The sequence below is a fragment of the Rosa rugosa genome, chromosome 7, assembly GCF_958449725.1.
Source record: "Rosa rugosa chromosome 7, drRosRugo1.1, whole genome shotgun sequence".
NCBI lineage: Eukaryota > Viridiplantae > Streptophyta > Magnoliopsida > Rosales > Rosaceae > Rosa > Rosa rugosa.
In genome coordinates, this window is record NC_084826.1 from 16,217,499 (window position 1) to 16,234,653 (window position 17,155).

General features: G+C 43.8%; 1 long non-coding RNA gene across 1 annotated transcript; it reads left to right on the plus strand.

The window, feature by feature from the left end:
- Positions 1-15,348: 15,348 nt before the first annotated feature.
- Positions 15,349-17,059, plus strand: LOC133722153 (uncharacterized). Its single transcript, XR_009852506.1, has 6 exons — positions 15,349-15,715; positions 15,887-15,972; positions 16,060-16,217; positions 16,329-16,487; positions 16,795-16,839; positions 16,977-17,059. It is a non-coding gene; the product is annotated as an uncharacterized LOC133722153 (long non-coding RNA).
- Positions 17,060-17,155: the final 96 nt, after the last annotated feature.

Consider the following 17,155-nt stretch of genomic DNA (forward strand, 5'->3'; position numbering starts at 1 on the left):
TTGATCACATATGCCCTTATACTCTCCAATATGATCAAGCAAAGCCATTAGTAAACTAATTCATCAATTTCTTTATAAATTGATGATGATGAGAGTCCACTTAGGGTCAGTTTTTAGCTTTGGACATGTAAATGGTGTGTTTCTTGCATAATTGAAGGCCAAAATCTAGTTTGAGTGGGCAACACTATATGAAGAAATTGATCGATTAGTCAAGGATTGGCTATAATCAATCACATTGGAGAGTACAAGGGCACAAGCGTTCATATTAGAAGTTTAGGGGCACAAATGATTTTAGGTATAAAGTTAAGGGTGGTAAAATGACTTTAGCGATCTATGATTAATCTATCATTAGTTTATCAACTCTAATCAGAGTGTTTAATTAACAAGTGTTGTTTTCTAGATTTCTTTAGACAATTCAATTTTTTTCAACAGCGGATTAAGTGTTATATATAACTTATCTATCTGATCAACTATGAATGGTTTCAAATAGCACTGATATCTTTTTCCTTCTTAATCACTTAATTCTATTCATAGAGTAATGTTCACCTTGTTGGTGGCTGAGTAGCTAGAGAATTCTTAGTTAATTATTATTGGATCTAACTGGGTGAGCGCCTTACAATACGTTTTGTTTACATGCCTTTTTCTTGTTAATCTGATAAAATAATGAGGGTTCTTTTTTTTTAATTTCTCCATCAATTTTACTTGAGTTTTGCATGGTAAATATTTTAGGAAAGCTTTCTTTGTCTGTGTATTTTGGACAATTCTTAGGTTCACCTTTAGGGTGAACGAGCATATTCACCCCATTGTCGATTAACATACTTTTACTTAATAGATTTATGATCCAACGGTACTCCATATCTTAAAATAGCCTTTAAAGATTATCTCTGTAAAAAATCAATCTAATTGGAAATCGTTTAATTATTTAATTGAATCAAACAAATGGATGGTTCTAGCAACACTTACTACTATTATGATGAACCATCCATGTATTTCAAAGAAATGAATAACTAAAAGGTTTTCGATCAATTTGATTGATTTTTTACAGAGCTAATCTTTGTATTACATTATACAACATGAATGGTTGGATTAGAAAATTATAAAGTTATTATGCGTTAATCGCAAGTGAGGGTGAATATGCTCATTCACCCAAGGGGTGAACCTAAGAATTGTCTGTGTATTTTGAAGTTTGAGGATTGAGAATGTGTACTATTTAATTTTTTACTAGTATACAACTTAATTCAACGATTTCAACTATTGATTTTTTAGATTCCTATGCAAGAATGATGTATACGTACGAAAAATCATCCAAATTCATAATCATTTGGCCGGTCAACTAAAATGTCTGAACAGTGAACGGTTACCAACAGTTACTAACGGTTACAGCGGGAGTTTGCATAGTAAGTTTGATACTGGTCATATTTCTTGGGCCTCTTCTACTCAATCACCCTCTACTTTTGTATTGGGTTCATTTACCCACTCAGGCCCAATCTATCTTAGGGCCTTATAAACAGCCATGTGGCTTTTTTACACCACCTATGTTTCAGCTGTCTCGAAAGGGATTCGATCCAGCTAAATCACGAGATGCTCTGGTCTGCTACCATCGCTATCGGTCTTGCTTATCTGTAACACAAACAAAGGTCAGAGGGAAGACCGGGTGTGCCGGCCTTCAACTCTCTGATACTTAAGTCAGTATCGATATAAGATAATGATAATGGAAAGCGGTAGTAAACAGTTACCTCTTTGGGTTGTTGGAGATGTTCCTAATATAGCAAATTTGTATGAGCTTGGTCCCGTTTCTTTCAGTGTGGGACGCTTGTGGTTCTCGATATCGCCTGGAGGGGTATCGGGACCCTCAGCTGGGAGCTTTCTTTACTTCTGCATTGGCGATACGAGTCTTGTGTTTCTGATACTTGTGCTTGGGAGGTATATGCACACCAACAAGTCCCCGGTCAAGAGTTCTCTTGGGTGGGGAGTTTGTCATTGGTAGATGTATCGGAAGTTCAAGGCAAGTTCATGCCACGTGGCTTCCGTACAACCATTACCTCCCAGTTCCCCAAGTCCCCACCCAAAAGGAGTTTTGGCTGGGGTGAGGAGAGCATTCTCGCCATTGGTGTTATGTTGTTATCGCGAATTTGTGTTGGGATTTCATGCGTCTTTTGGCGCATATGTTATGCCCAGATGACATGTGTGCTATTGTCATTCATTTTTCGTGTGCGGGAAGTGCGGTGTACTGGAGTCCGTAACATGTGATAATGGCGTAGTGGTAAGGAGTCGAGGCGACGGCGCATGACCTCTATAATGCTCAGAGATGTCGGACACGTGGTGAGATCTGGTGTCGTCATCCTTGCACGTCCAACGGTCCCTGTACTCTCATGGTCCCTATATAAGGACAGAGGGGGGAGATAGGGGAGGTTACTGTTCCTCTGTTTTTGTTGGAGATTGAGATAAGAGGTGAGTAAAGTTAGAGCCTTTAGTGTTTCGAAAACTTGAATCTTTTGATTGGTTGTCGGATTTCCAGGTTGTGGGCGTCGTTGTCTCTGTTTTCCGGTTGGATGAGTGAACAAGTGCATTGTCTCTTGACTTTCCTGGGTTTCTGTCTGAGAGCATTTTGTGAGTGTGGGTTTTGTTGAGGGGTCATTTGCAGGAGGTGGGGTTTGCCGGTAGGCTTTGGGTCGTTGTGGGTTCGGTTAGTCGCCAGGGGAGGTGAAATTTGGGTATAGTTGGATTTTTTGTGCGACGCCTGGATAGGGTATTAGATTTTGAAATTTGGTGGGGCGGGTTGGGGAAGCCGATAGACAGGAGACGATTAACTAATCTTGTGTGCCACTCGCAGTATAGCACGGGAGCATCGTGGTCACTGTAGGCGAAAGGGTTCTTCTTATGGAGGTAGTGAAGGTGTTTCTCGTAATGGTGTTGGCGCTTCTCGTGGAGTGGGTGATGGTGCTTCTCACGGTCATGGCGACGGTGCTCCTCACGGTGGTGTCGTAGGCACTTCCCGAGGCAGTGGTGAGGGTATTTCCCAAGGAGGTGGCGAAGGGTCTTCTCATGGGGTCCCGAGTATGGTTGGGCATATCGCGGGCCCCGTGGTTGCCGAGGTGGAGAATGTCGAGTTGTTGGAGATTCCTCACTTGCCAAGTGGGCGACTGCTCCTTGGCAAGATGCCCATTGATCAGCTGGGCCCGAGTATGACCGATGAGCATATTGGAAACATGAGGACGACCTGGGGCATTCCGGGCAATGTATTGCTACACCTTTTAAGAGATGGTGAGAGTTTTAGCCACCCCGAGGTGGGGTGGTTGTGCTTTTACGAGTATCAGCTCAAGTGTGGGGTGAAGTTTTTGATACCAGAGGAGCTGCAGTATCTGCTGTCGTGCCTAAATATATCGTTGGGGCAGTTATCACCGAACGCGCTGAGGCAATTGATGAGAGTATTGCTGTTGTGGAAGCTCAGTAGACAGATATGCCCCAGCATTGGCGAGTTTAACTCCATGTTCAAGATGCAATATTCGACGAAGGCTGGAGATAGCGGGTGTGTTAGTTTTAGGGCACGCGGCCACACGATTATTGAGGACCTTCCATCAAACATTTATGCTCACTGGAGGGGCAGGCCTTGCCTGGTTGGGGGCCGCTGGCAGAACCCGGACATGGTGCATATATCGGGTTCCCACTCATTTCCAGCCTATTTGTGAGTATCATGATTGCGTATTTGGTGAATTTTCTTTTGTCGTTGGTGTGCTAACAGTATGTCTTTGTATCGTAGTGAGGCAAGAGGCTGTTAACGTTAGAAATCCGAGGGGACTCTAGTTAGCTATAAATAAAGAGAGAGAGAGAGATTGACACAAGATGTATAGTGGTTCGCCTCCGCATGAGCGGGAGACTACGTCCACTTGAAAGCTATACTAGTGTGTCGAGCCTTGCGGCCTAACAAGATTACAAGAGATGTAATGAAATCTGTTGAGTTGTGGGAGGAGGCATATTCCTTTTATAGATGAAGGAATGCCCTTCCTATACTTATTCTTCGATGTGGGACAAGTTTCCACATATTTCTAGTCTAGAAAGCCTAGAAGCATGTAGAAAGCTATGTTGTGGTGGCATCTTGGCAAGGGCGGAAAGGTGGCTTCCCGGTGGCGGATTTGTGACTTCCGGATACCGCCGCGTAGCCTGAACATAGGGCTACACGATGCATGTCTCGGTTAGGCCTTGCCATGTCTTGTGGATGTCCCAAAGTGGGTGTTACTTATGATTGGTGATGTAGTAAATACTCCATATTATTGGAGGTATGTATAGAGGCTATCCTGACTACGCTAGAGCAGAAGCGTGTGGCGAGGGTGTTGGGCGCGTTCCCTAAGGGGAAGAGGGGGTTCTATCGCCTGTGTAGGCTTCCGATATACGAGAGGTTTGAGATGGGGAGGTGTCAGGGTGAGGGGTTTCTTTTCATTGTTCATGATGTTCGATCGAGCATTTATTTGTGTCTTGCTAACATTGTACATTTGTTTTGCAGCGGATATGCCTAACGAGGCCGCTAGCAAGAGCGACGCTCCTTACGCTGAAGTCGATACCAGTGTTATCATAGAGGAATTACTACGAGAGTCGGAGACGGCGAGGTGATGTGATGTTGAGCTTCCTGATAAGGAAGTGTGTGACCGGCCATCAGGTGAACATTGGGTGAACCAGTGAGCGGAGGAGGAAGCGGGTGGTGAAGGTGTTTAGAACTCGGCTCAAGGTCCCCAGGGACCGCGAGGGCAGGCGGATGAGGGGGTTCAAGGTTCCCGAATACCAGCTGGGGAGCGCAAGGCCCCCGAGTCTCAGGAAGGTGCGGGGCAGTCCCCCTGAGTTTCGATGGGAGGGGTGGAGCGTAGCACTAGAACCAGCCATCGGAGCCGGTGGTTGAAGTGGAGATCTCCGTCGAGGAGCTGTTTGAGGAAGCTGAACGGCGTCAAAGCGATACCAGTGCCAGGGCTCGCTTAGTACAAGATGCTGTTTTAGAGCAACTGGATGCTGTTTTTGGTGGCGACATTGGGGGTATGGTATCACGAGATGTTATTACTGTCAACAACGGGGAGGCTGAGGTGACTAGCCAAGCTATTGGCGATGCAATTCCGGCTGTTGAAGCTCCTGAAGCGCAACTTGATGTTGGGGGTACCTGGGTTGCCGAGATGGAGACTCGTGTCCAGGCTGGCGAGATGGATGGGATCTGAGTGTCTGATACTTGTGCTCGTACTGATGGAGTTGGGTTGAGAATGAGGGTTGCCGAGCAGCTTCGCCTTGGGAGTCCCCCGGTGGGTGTAAGTGTGGATACTCGCGGAGGCAAGAGGTCTCGGGTGGATGGTGCAGCACACTCGAGATCTACTAGCGGGGGCTCTCAGGGTTCTCGTGATGAGGTTGCTGGGGGTCTTGCGCGCACTCTTGGCGAGATTAGGATCATAGATGGTGCCATTCTACACATGGTTGCTAATCTGCGCAATTGCCATCCCGATCGCAGCCGTGTGAATGCCGAGGATCCTCGCCTTCGGTATCGGGAAGCTAAAGAGAGGTTAATGAGGGTATGTATCGCGATTTTCATGCCTTCATTTCCTTTCATCGTTCATTTTTGTTTTGAATGTTCTGATTGTGTGGTGTGCGGTGTAGGCTGTGAACATGAATTATCAAGCCTCCGCCGAGTTGCTTGCTCATTTTGATCAGGAGATCGCTCGACTGCAGGGGAAGCTAAATGCCTAGAGGGAGTGGGCCCGCGAGCTTCAGGATGCGCTGAATCGTGGCCAAGTGGTGCGTGAGGATATGAAGCGGGTGATTGACGATGGGATCGCAAGAAAGATGGAGTTGGAGCGATCGCTCGTAGTGGAGGAGTCTCGCCAGCAAGAGGCCGGAATGTTGTTGCCCCGCTTAGAGAGTCAAACCTGGACCTGACTGGGAAGCTGCAGAGGGCTGAGGTTGGCTTGAAAGTCTTAGAGTAGCTGCAGAGGGCTGAGGTTAGTACCCGAGTTGGCGTGGCAGAAGAGTAGCTGCAAGAATTGGAGTGGCAGGCCCTAGAACGCGATGACGAGTTAGAGCTTCGAGGTACCTCCTTGGAGAGTTTGGCTCCTTATCCTGATCTCGTTGTGCAATTGGAGGGGCAGGTCAGTACTATGCAAGGAGAGATTGATCGCCTGAGGGTCGTTGAAAGCCAAGCTGGTGAGAGAGAGGCCGAGCTGGAGTGATTGAGGAAGGAGCTGAGTGAGCAGCAGACTCGGGCTAGTTCCTTCGTTGAGGAGTGTATTCGACTGCATTCCGCTGTAGAGACGTATGTTGACAAGCTCAAGAAGGCCAAGCGAGATGGCGCGGACACGGCAGTCGATACCTATCTTCGGTCGGCGCACTTTCAAGAGAAGATGAACAAGGCTTTCTCAGATGGGGCCCTGCACTCGATCCGTGATGGTATCGTGGCCGATTGGATTGATCAAGGGAAGATGGTCTGTGATATGCAGGCGAAGAAGTCAGTGAGATAGCAAACTAGTGCCGCGAGTGGTGGTCGTGGCGCTGGGATTGTGATTGGCGAGCCAGCTACTGCAACCGAGCACGTCTCGAACCTGGCTGGCGATCGCGAGGCGGAGGCCATTAATGGCGAACAGGGGGAAGCGTGTGTGGAAGCCGAGGGCGATCTGCAGGGCGATCTGCAGGAGCGAGATGGAGTGGGAGAGCGAGACCAAGTAGGGGAGCAGGCGAGCAGTGTCGAGGGCGAGACATAATGCCTCTATTTTTGCTTTGCTAGTGATAGGTTTGCTGATGTGTAAATGCTTTTGAATTTTGTCGAGACATTGAACGATTAGTCTTCTTTTTGGATGGCCGTTTTGCTTGGAAATATGAAAGCTTTATTGGGAACAGACATTTCTTTGGGCGATAGTCCCCCATGTGTTAAATGCATTTATTGCTTTGTCGATTTGGTGTGTTGTCATTATTGCAGGTCATTAAAGCGGCGTGACCATCGGTCATCTGGAGGCGGTTAATAGCAGTAGCCTTCCCTTATAAATAAATAGAGTGGGGGAGGTTTTTTTTTTATCACATTTTCAACATGGCATTCTCTTTGTTTGTCATTGTGCTTCTGCTCCTGAAATCTTTTCTCCCCTTTGGCAATTTGCGTTTCCAGAATTATGGGCTTTATAGCTTAATCTCATGCCTGGACAGTAGGCTTTATAGCCTAATCTCAGGCGGGCTCTGTGTCGACGTCCCTTGGCGGGTTGAGCAATCGGTGCTCCTGCGGAACTGAGTCTCCGTTCAAGTGAGAAACCCAAGGGCACTGATTGCTGGGGGTGCAGTGGCGCTACAATGGTGGTGATTAGGTGGCGATAGGACGGAGAGTGGCGGAAATTGGCGTCGCCCCCCCAGTCTTTCCCACCAGAGCTCGACCAGCCCGTTAATCCTCTAATTCAGTGATCTTCTTTCGGAGCTCCTCATATTCCAAAGAATTAGACGTGGCTGGAGGGGTGACGAGAATAGTTGTATGTGAATCGCATTCGTGTGCTAGGGTGTCTATCGCATTTGTATTAAGATGTAACGTATTTTCATTGTGTATCGCATTTGGATGGAGTAACAATTGATGTATCGCTATTGGCCGCAAAGCTTTTGTAATAAATTTCCTTTGTATGACATCGTGGAGTAAAGAATGTATCGCCTTTCATTATGCTATCGTCTTTCATTTTTGTACTCGCCTTTCATTGTCTTGTTTACTTGTCACTATGTATTGTCTTTTGTGGCGACGGAGTATTAGCAGGCGTTGGGCGATGTTTCACATATCGTGGACATTCATTCATTTGTTGGAACACATTCGTTTAACGCGATGTATAGCGTAGCGTTGGCATTCATTCGTTCGTTGAACATTCATTTGTGGCGATGTACCGCGTAACATTGGCGTTCATTCATTTCGTTGGAGGCATTCATTCATTTATCGTGATGTATCGCGTGTCGTTGACATTCATTCATTTAACGCGATGTATCGCGTGTCGTTGACATTCATTCATTCATTTAACACAATGTATCGTGTGTCATTGACATTCATTCATTCGTTGGAGGTATTCATTCATTTAACGCGACTGGCAGCGAAAGGGTCTGCGAGGGACAGCGTCGTGCTGTATCAGCAGAGCCGGTCGTAAGCGATATCACATTTGGATTAGTGAACGCGTAGGCAATAAGTTGGGATTGCTATACAGCGTGCCCGTGCCTGTTGCGTGTAATCGTTGTGGTGGCCAGCGTAAGGCCTATGGCGATAGTGATATGGGAATATAACATTTGACCGTTTAAGGGTCCGATGGCGATAATCGTCATCGCTCGTTTAGTGCGATTGATAAGTAAAGAATATAATAAATGTAGGAGCATTGCGATCGTTGCCAATAGCATGTCATTCATTACTGCACGAAGGCAGTGGCAAAATACAAGGAAATAAAATGTTGCACATTGTCATGGGGAGGGGGCGATAGCGAGATGGAAATTGCAAAGTAGGGGCGTCACGCTCTACCTAGGATAGTAGTGGAGGTATTGGGCATTCTATGGATATGGGAGAGTAATACTGACTTGACTCATAAACCCTCGCAAGCGTACGAATCGTTGTCAAGTAAGAGAAGTATTTGAACCTTGATTATCGTACCTCGGGGATTAGGTGTTGGACCTAACTGAGGTAATTGGCGCTAGAATGACTTAAAAACATACAATAAAAAAGCAAAAATAAAAATAAAATAAAATATTCACAAGGCACCAAGTCTCGACAATACTCGGCTTTGCTCACACTAAGCCTAATCAAAGTCACTAACTTGTAGCCCAAATGAGTTATGCACAATTGAATGTAGAATTTTGTTTGGGAGTTTTGAATTGGGAATTAACTAATATTAAAAGCAAACTAAAATAAAAACGAACAACCAATTATCAAGCAAGAAATTAAATTTGGATTTTCAAATTAATGAGAGCATGGGAGTGTCGGGTGATTCACAATAACTATCTTGTAAACATCGATGCCAATTTCACAAATGCATGCATTTTCTATGTGTCAAGTCCCGTATCTAGTACCGGTTAAGGCTACTAAACCAATTATCATTTCGGTGTATTGACTATGCCGGTTAAGGCCACAATCAACTCTCTAATTTGGGCATTACGCCGGTTAAGGCCGCAATATCCAAAATTAGAGGCCTAGAGAGCAAGATTATAGAGACCCAAGCAAGCTTAGCTACAATTAAGCTAGCTAATGGTTACCACACTTAAATTCTAGATACCACAAGATTAATAAGTTGTTAATTCATCAATTTATTCATCACAATTGCCCACAACATAATTTCAAAGGGTGATAAAGCCTAGAAACATGCTTCTAAGGACCAATAAATTCAGATTTAAAGCATACACAATGGAAATTGCATTTATTTCATTTAAAGCATCAATATTTACACAAGATGAGTTAGGGCTTCACAACCCTAACTCCCAAAATTGAACTACTCACTACCCATACTCAAATATATCATCAAATACATAAGAAATTAAGATAAATGATAGAGGAGAGAGGGAACACAAGCTAAGCTCATAATTTGCTATAGGCAAACATGAATCCAACTTGAAATTAAGCCACTACTCTTTACTAAAAGTAAAATCTCTTTGTGTTAATGAGCAATTGATTGTGTGAGTAGTAAAAGCCCTTTGATTTTCTTTGGAAAATGGTGGAGAATGATAAATTGGGTGAGGAGGTTCTTGGTGAGGTGAAGAGGAAATCTTGGTGAGGTGATGGAATCTTCGTGAGGTGAAGAAAATTGGTGAGGAAGAGGGAGTGGTGTTTGCTGGTGTGTGCGGCCGCTGAGTGAGAAGAAAGAAAAAAATGGGTCTGGTATATATGATATATCGCCCCGAAAGGTTAAGAGAAGAAAATATATATGATAGGGTAATAGGGTATGGGGTGCCTGAGGTCTTGAGGTCGAAAGAAGAGAGGATCCGATAAGATGTGGTAACGTGGCTGCATAAGAGAGGGAGAGAGGCAAAGGAAAGAATGGATTGACTCGAGTGTGGCAGAAGAGAATGACTAAAAGATGGTGCGACTATGTAACTTAATTAAGCCAAAAAGAAGTGAAGGTGCAGCTGGGTAACTTAATTAAGCCACAAAGAAGTGATGCGGCTGGGCAACTTAATTAAGTCAAAAAGAAATGCGCAACGCCCTTTTTGGTTAATTAAACCAAATTGGTTTAATTAATTGTTAAGCTGTCCCCATTCTCTAATTAAACTAAAATTAATTAGTTTAATTAATTCTGCTGTAACTCCTTTCAATGTACTTGACTCAAGCTTGACTTTCGTCCTTTTGTCGGAAACTCCATTTTGCTCCAATTTCGCACAACTTCTTTCGAAATCCACAACTCCGCTTATTTATTACAATATAAATAAAAATATATTAATTACATAATAATTACTTTGGAGATTAGCTTAATTCTAGTGTTTAGAACGTAATTACGCGCATAAAAATGCGTGTAATCAAATACCATATGTACCCCTCAGATAGAAGGTGGCGGGTCCAACAGCCTCAGTGATCTTATACGTCCCTTCCTATATGGCTTTCAGCCCTGTTGGAGGTGGCATCTTTTCCTTCATCACCCAATCTCCGACAGAGAGGAGGCAAGGCATGACTCTTGCGTTGTAGTATCAGGCGATACGCTGTTTGTTATTGATATTGCGGAGGTGGGTTCACTCGCGGCGCTCTTCCAAGAGGTCAGAGTTGAGGTTCAACCCTTCCGAGTTGGTGAGTGCGTTAAATAATGCCACTGTATTGCTTTGCACCTCCTGCTCGACTGGGATCACCGCCTCGGTGCCAAATGACATGCAGAAAGGGGACTCGCCATTGGTCTCTGTGGGGGTCGTTCTGATCGCCCATAGGACCTCGGGTAATTTCTCTGCCCATAGGCCCTTGGCATCGTCCAGCCTCTTTTTCAATTCTACTTAATGATCTTGTTGATTGCTTCGACCTGGCCATTTGTCTGTGGGTGTGCGGGGGAGGCGTAGCTGATCTTTGTGCCGTATTGGCCTACGAATTCCCTGAGTGTATCGTAATCGAACTGTGCGCTGTTATCGATGATGCTTGTTTCAGGGATGCCGAATCGGCAATAAATGTTCTTCCATAGGAAGTTGATGACCTTGGCGACTGTGATCGTTGCCAGATCTTCAGCCTCGACCCATTTGGTGTTGTAATCCACGGTGACAATAGCGAACTTTAGCTATCCTGGTGCAGTGGGGAACTTGCCAATGAAATCGAGTCCCCACTGGCAGTATGCCCAAGGGGCGATGATGATTGAAAGTGGTACTGACGGTGCGAGAGGGGAGTTGGCAAACTAGTGGCATTTGAGGCAGGCGCTAGCGATACGCTTTGCATCCTCCTTAATTGTGGGCTAGTAATATCCTATACGCAATGCCTTGAATGCAAGGTTCCTTGACCCCGCGTGGTTGCCACAAACTCCGCTATGCAGCAATAGCAGAACTTGTTTTCCTTCCTCAAGGGAGATGCATTTCAGCAGGGGGAATGATCTTCCTTTCTTATACAGTTTCCCTTCTCAGACTGTGTATAGCGTTGCTCTTCTGCGGAGTCTGGTGGCGATGGTCCTGTCCGGTGGCTCGATACCCTTGGAGAGATAATCAATGAATGGGTCCATCCACGAGGGTGGGCGCTGGCTCTCCGTAAGGAATATTTCCGAGAATGGCTTGTCGATACTCGACTTTTCTAGGACTTCCATCTTAAGGCTTCCGATGTCTGTGTTTGGCGGCGATGTCGCCAATCGGGCAACAGCATCTGCCTTGGTGTTCTATGCTCGAGGGATCAGGGCGATGGTGTGGCTGGTGAGGCAGTGTTGGAGTAGGGCCTTGCTGAGTGATTGGTAATGAGATAGATGTGGTTCCTTGGCCTGGAAGTCGCCGCCGACACAAGTTGGGAATTGCTAAAGATTTCCAGGCTCGTGACTCCCAACTCTTTTGCCAACTGGATCCCAACTATGAGTGCCTCGTACTCGGCTGCATTATTCGAGGCCTTGAACTTGAATTGTAGTGCATACTCGTATGTGTGTCCCTCTGGGTCAGTCAAGACCACTCCGGCTCCACTGAGTTTACTATTGGAGGATCCGTCGACATGGAGAGTCCATGTCGGGGTGGTGTTGGGTTTTGACACAATCTCGTTAGAGGGCTCGTTGAACCCCTTGCCTGTGTAACAGACTGGCAGTTCATCAATGTTCTCGCGTCTGACCAGGGTAACACTGATTGTTATAACCGATACTGCGAGATATATGTACAAGACTTCCCCGCGGATGGGTTTGGAAAGAGTGGGCACTGATGTCAGGTAGTCTCGGATGCTCTGAAAAGCCTTGTCATGCTTGGGTCCCCAATTGATTTTCTCGATATGGTGAGTTTCACTACAAGGAAAACCCCATTTAGAGACAAAACTGTTTGTCGCCAATTAGTACAATTTTGTCACTAACTATTATGGGTGACAAAATGATTTTGTCGCTAAACTTGTCTCTAATACAGCGTGACAGATTCTCATTAGTGACAAAAGGTAAATTTTGTCACAAAAAAAGATCATAGACAAAATCTTGTTCGTCTCTAATTTCCTCCATAGTTGTCTCCCTTGCTGTCTACAATTCCCAAAAATTCATGATATATGGCGGGTGTGCCAAAAGATGTTCGCTCAAAAATCGTCTCGGCCACGTGTCACTCGGCCAAGGTCTTCTTGGCTTACACGCGTCCTTCTGGCTTGGTGACGTGTGCGCGGGCGTGCCAACTCACGGCCGGTAGGCCAAGCGAGGTTTTGTTCTAGATTGTAGATCTTGCGCTAATCTGACTTCTGATCAGTTGATTGTGGGCCGAGGAAGGATCAATCTCGGCCGCGGGGTTCTCTCTACCTTGAATGCAAGGACTTTAGCACGAATCGGCCTTAACTAGCCGCAGTCTTCGTGCTGTGTAACTCGGTGATTGAGGAGTGATGATGATTCTTTTTGTGATTTTATATAAAGTAAATGACGCAAAGTAAATAACAACAAATAAATAGCATAAACAAAAGTGCAGGAATGTAAAGGTGTAGCAAATAAAGTGCAGGAAAGATAAATACCGGTAAAGAAAGCGATAAGATAAACATGTAAAGATTGATAAGTGTTGTTAAATTGTTGAAATGTATTGAGATAAAATTTGAGTAATCGCGTAGAGCGTTTGGTCGAGGACCACTAACAATGAATCCTATGGTCCTTTTTATAGTGAAGCTAAACTACTGAATGAAGGAAAAGAAGCAATCTCAGCAGTATTCATGTTTGTGATATTTTTGACGTTATCAATGATTGATTCTTTCATGAGCAATCAATCAGGTCTTGTAACTGATGATTGGCAATAACACCTCCTGATGCTCATTCAAGTTAATTGCCCCAAACTTTGGTAAAGTTTCTCCTGACAATCAATCTCTTTGATGTGCCCGGCTAATTAGCCGCGGTCATTCATTACGACTTGTGGGTCCACGGTCATTCATTACGCCTTGTGGGTCCATTTGGTCTCTCCCAATCTAATAACGGTTCTCTGCACACGTTATCTTCGGTCATAAATTTGACAATAAACATTTAATGTGCCGCGGCTAATTGAGAATCAACTTTGTAAATCTTTAATGTGCCGCGGCTAATTAGCCGCGGATATTCATTATGTTTTGTGGGTCGGGCCCACCTATCTGCTACGTGAGCCTTGCCAAAATATTGGTTCAAACAGGGACTACAAAAAGACAAACACAGTTCAATGCCATCATATGACTGAGGATGAATCCCCTCGCCAAAGCCAATAGGATCGACTTTTCATATAAACTGCATAAAGATCCCTAATTTGGGTGAAATTTATGATTTTCAGTTACATGATCTCAAAAATTTTGTTCATAAATGAAGAATGATAAGAGTTACCTGAAGTGGATACATCATCGTCCTGCTCAGTTGCTCTAGAACACACAATTGGCAGACTGTCGACCATGGCCACCACCTACAATCCAAATTCAATGAATACAAATATGTAAAATCGAGGATGGCTATCCCACTGTTAGTTAGAACAGCAAATTGAAGGAAAGAGAAGGGAAAGACCTATGCCGTGACGAAGAACAAGATGGTGAATACAGTGAGGCCTACTCCATTTTGGTGCTGGGGATCGTGATGAAACCCTAGGCAGGTTTGAGTCGAATTTCAGGGGAAAGTGAATGCCGTTGTTGATGACGGAAGCCCCGCCCATGGCTAAGAGGAAGAGAATTGGTGCCAAATTCAAATGGGAAAGAGGAAGAGTAACCTCGTGTTGTAAATTACTTCCCGGTAACAGGAGCCCATCCCAGCACTTCAATTGATAGCAACACTGTGATCCCTGGAAAACCTAGAAAGAAAACAGAATAGAAATTTGATTTGGGGCTCCAAACCATTCCACCAAAATATACCCAAACTAAATCAAATCGCACAATAACGAAACTACAATTGACGAATATGAGCGAAGAAAGGAGAAAACAATGGCAATATCATTTTCCATGGAGGTTGATTTCTGGTGGAGGCCGAGGTTGAGCGTCAGAGAGCAGGCGAGCAGTTGAGACGGGAAAGAGGAAGACGTGATGAGTGGGGAGCAACTGTTCAACTATTTTACTTAATTTCTAAACACTAGCACGGGACAACGTCATATTCTTTTCTGATTTCAGTGACAAACACTACACCAATAACCTTAACACACAACACTTTTGGCACAACGAAAAAAAAAAAATTTGTTGTGTGATGAAGGAAAGTGAATCAGACAACACGTTTACTAAACTTACGTTGTATAAGGTGGTTAAAATTCTGAAGTTTTTATCTAGGAGGTCATTGCACAATGGTTACAAGATTATTCTGTTGTGTGAATTAAAAAAAAAAAATAGTGGCAGATTTCCCTCCTAGATCGACTCAAATTTAGCTCTAAATTGGTACTACATCCTACAACAGTATAGTTATATCTGTTGTATGAGAGTAGCATGCAAAATATGATACAACCGTTTTTTACCTTTTGTTGTGTGATCAAGAGGAAAATGTCTGGATGTGCCTATATTTGGCCCAAAATGGCACTCAAGCCCCCCCAAAACCTACAAGTTTTGATTGAGATATACAACAGATTGATGATCCCACAATCAAATGAGTTATTTGTGTTGTGTAAATGGGCACCACCTAACATATTACTTTGGTTTGCATATGAGCGGGAACTTTTCCCTCTTTGGAATTGGGTCAAGTTTAATTTATTCAAAATCAGACAACAAAACTTGGTCTATTTATTGTCTGATTCATATTAATAGCACGTGTTGGTACAACTTAATAATTAGCTAGCAGCTAGGTCTATTGAATGATATTTGCCGTCTCCCACCAACACTTAGTCAAAATAGCAGTTTCCTCAACTATCTTTCTTCGAGCAGCTCTCTTCTCAAAACACCATCGATCTGATCTCATCAAAACACCATCGATCTGATCTCATCAAAACACCATACATGGGTCTCTCAGCAAAACACCATATGCCATCAAAATACATTTCGATTAAAGCTCGACTGTACTTATCCACCACTATACTCATTGATTAGGGTTTCGATCCATCTGTGGGTTCTTCGTACTGGGGAGAAGATAGAGGAAATTAGAGTTTAAATCTAGACATTGAAATTCCGGAGTTGAAACTAGGGTCCATTTGTGGGTTCTTCGATTTGGGGGTTTCTCAGCTATTCTTGGTGAGTTAAATTTTGATTTGTTTTGGTGAAGAACTGCATTTTGTTTGGTTTTTAATCTCGATTATAACCTGGTTTGTTGGTTATTCATTGGCTAAGTAGCTTCAAAATCTCATCTTGCTTTGCTTATTTGCTTTCATTGATAGAAAGAATCTTACTTTGTTCTATGCGCAGCTGGTTTGCCTTATTTGCAGAGAATCTGCAGCAGACCATCTTCTCCAACCATTCCAAGGCCTTCTCATCACTACTTTCAACAATTGGTAATTGCAATTTCTGTGCTTTCTATTTTGTCGTGTTATCATTTACCTATTTGTAGTTGAAATTTAACATGGGTTTTATTGTGGCAGGGAATTTCGGTCTTGAAGAACTTACTTGCAGAGGAACCAGTTTCATGTCCATTGACTCCACTTTTGATTACAGAAATTGAGAAGAAAATTGGGTTTTGTAGGGGATGTGGGCAGCGTCTACTTTAGGCCCAACCATCCTATGAAGCCACATCGGCTATGTACGACCCATCACCTTGTGCTCTCATATGATCTCCACAAGAAGATGAAAATTTATGTCAGTTATCTAATTTTGTCATAATACTAACTCGATCTTATCTGCTTCTATTTAGATTGTTGAGGTTTGGATTTGGTATTTGGATAGCCTTGTTGATTATTCTCAGCGGACCCACAAGGCATATCTGGTGGAGTTGGAAGAAGCTGTAGACTCAGTTTGACTGGTGGAGTGAGCTTGACAGCTATTGTTGGTATTGATTGCAGGAGCTAGACTTGTGAGTATTCTGAGCTTGACTATTGAATTTGTGGACTGCTATTAAATATGTTCTGAAGCTTTAATTTGTTGAAATCTATTGTTCTATGCTTCATATATCGTGGTATTCGATTAGTTTTTGGTGAAATTTGTAGGACTGGTTTGGTTCATACTACGTCTAATCGTCTATAGTTGATGTTCTTTTTGGAGAATTGTTTTGTGTCACGAGAATTGTTCGGTTCTGATTGGTTCATACTAAACCGGTTTGGTTTTGTTTGTTTTTACAACTTTGCTAATTTTTCCCTAATAATTTTCGGGTTGCCTTGAAGAAAAGGGTTGCTACTGGAAATGGCTGCATTTCCACTGGGAAAGAAGTATGTTGTGCATTATCTTACTTTAATACCTGAATGAAATTATGTTTTGGTTATAAATGCTGAATCTTTTAGTTTCCATCTGATGAATAATATTTCTTTTCTTTTGCATTATTGAACTATTCTTTCTTCTTGAGCAGGCAAATGTTTATCATGCAACCAATTCTGATGGTCAGGAACGGGCAATCAAAGTGTTCAAAACATCTGTTCTGGACTTTAAGTAAGTTCTGTGGCACGTTTGGCCTTTTCTAATGACTGTATTTCAGCAACTTTTAACTGTGCTAGTGCTAGTGCCAAAACGTGCATATGATACATCCGT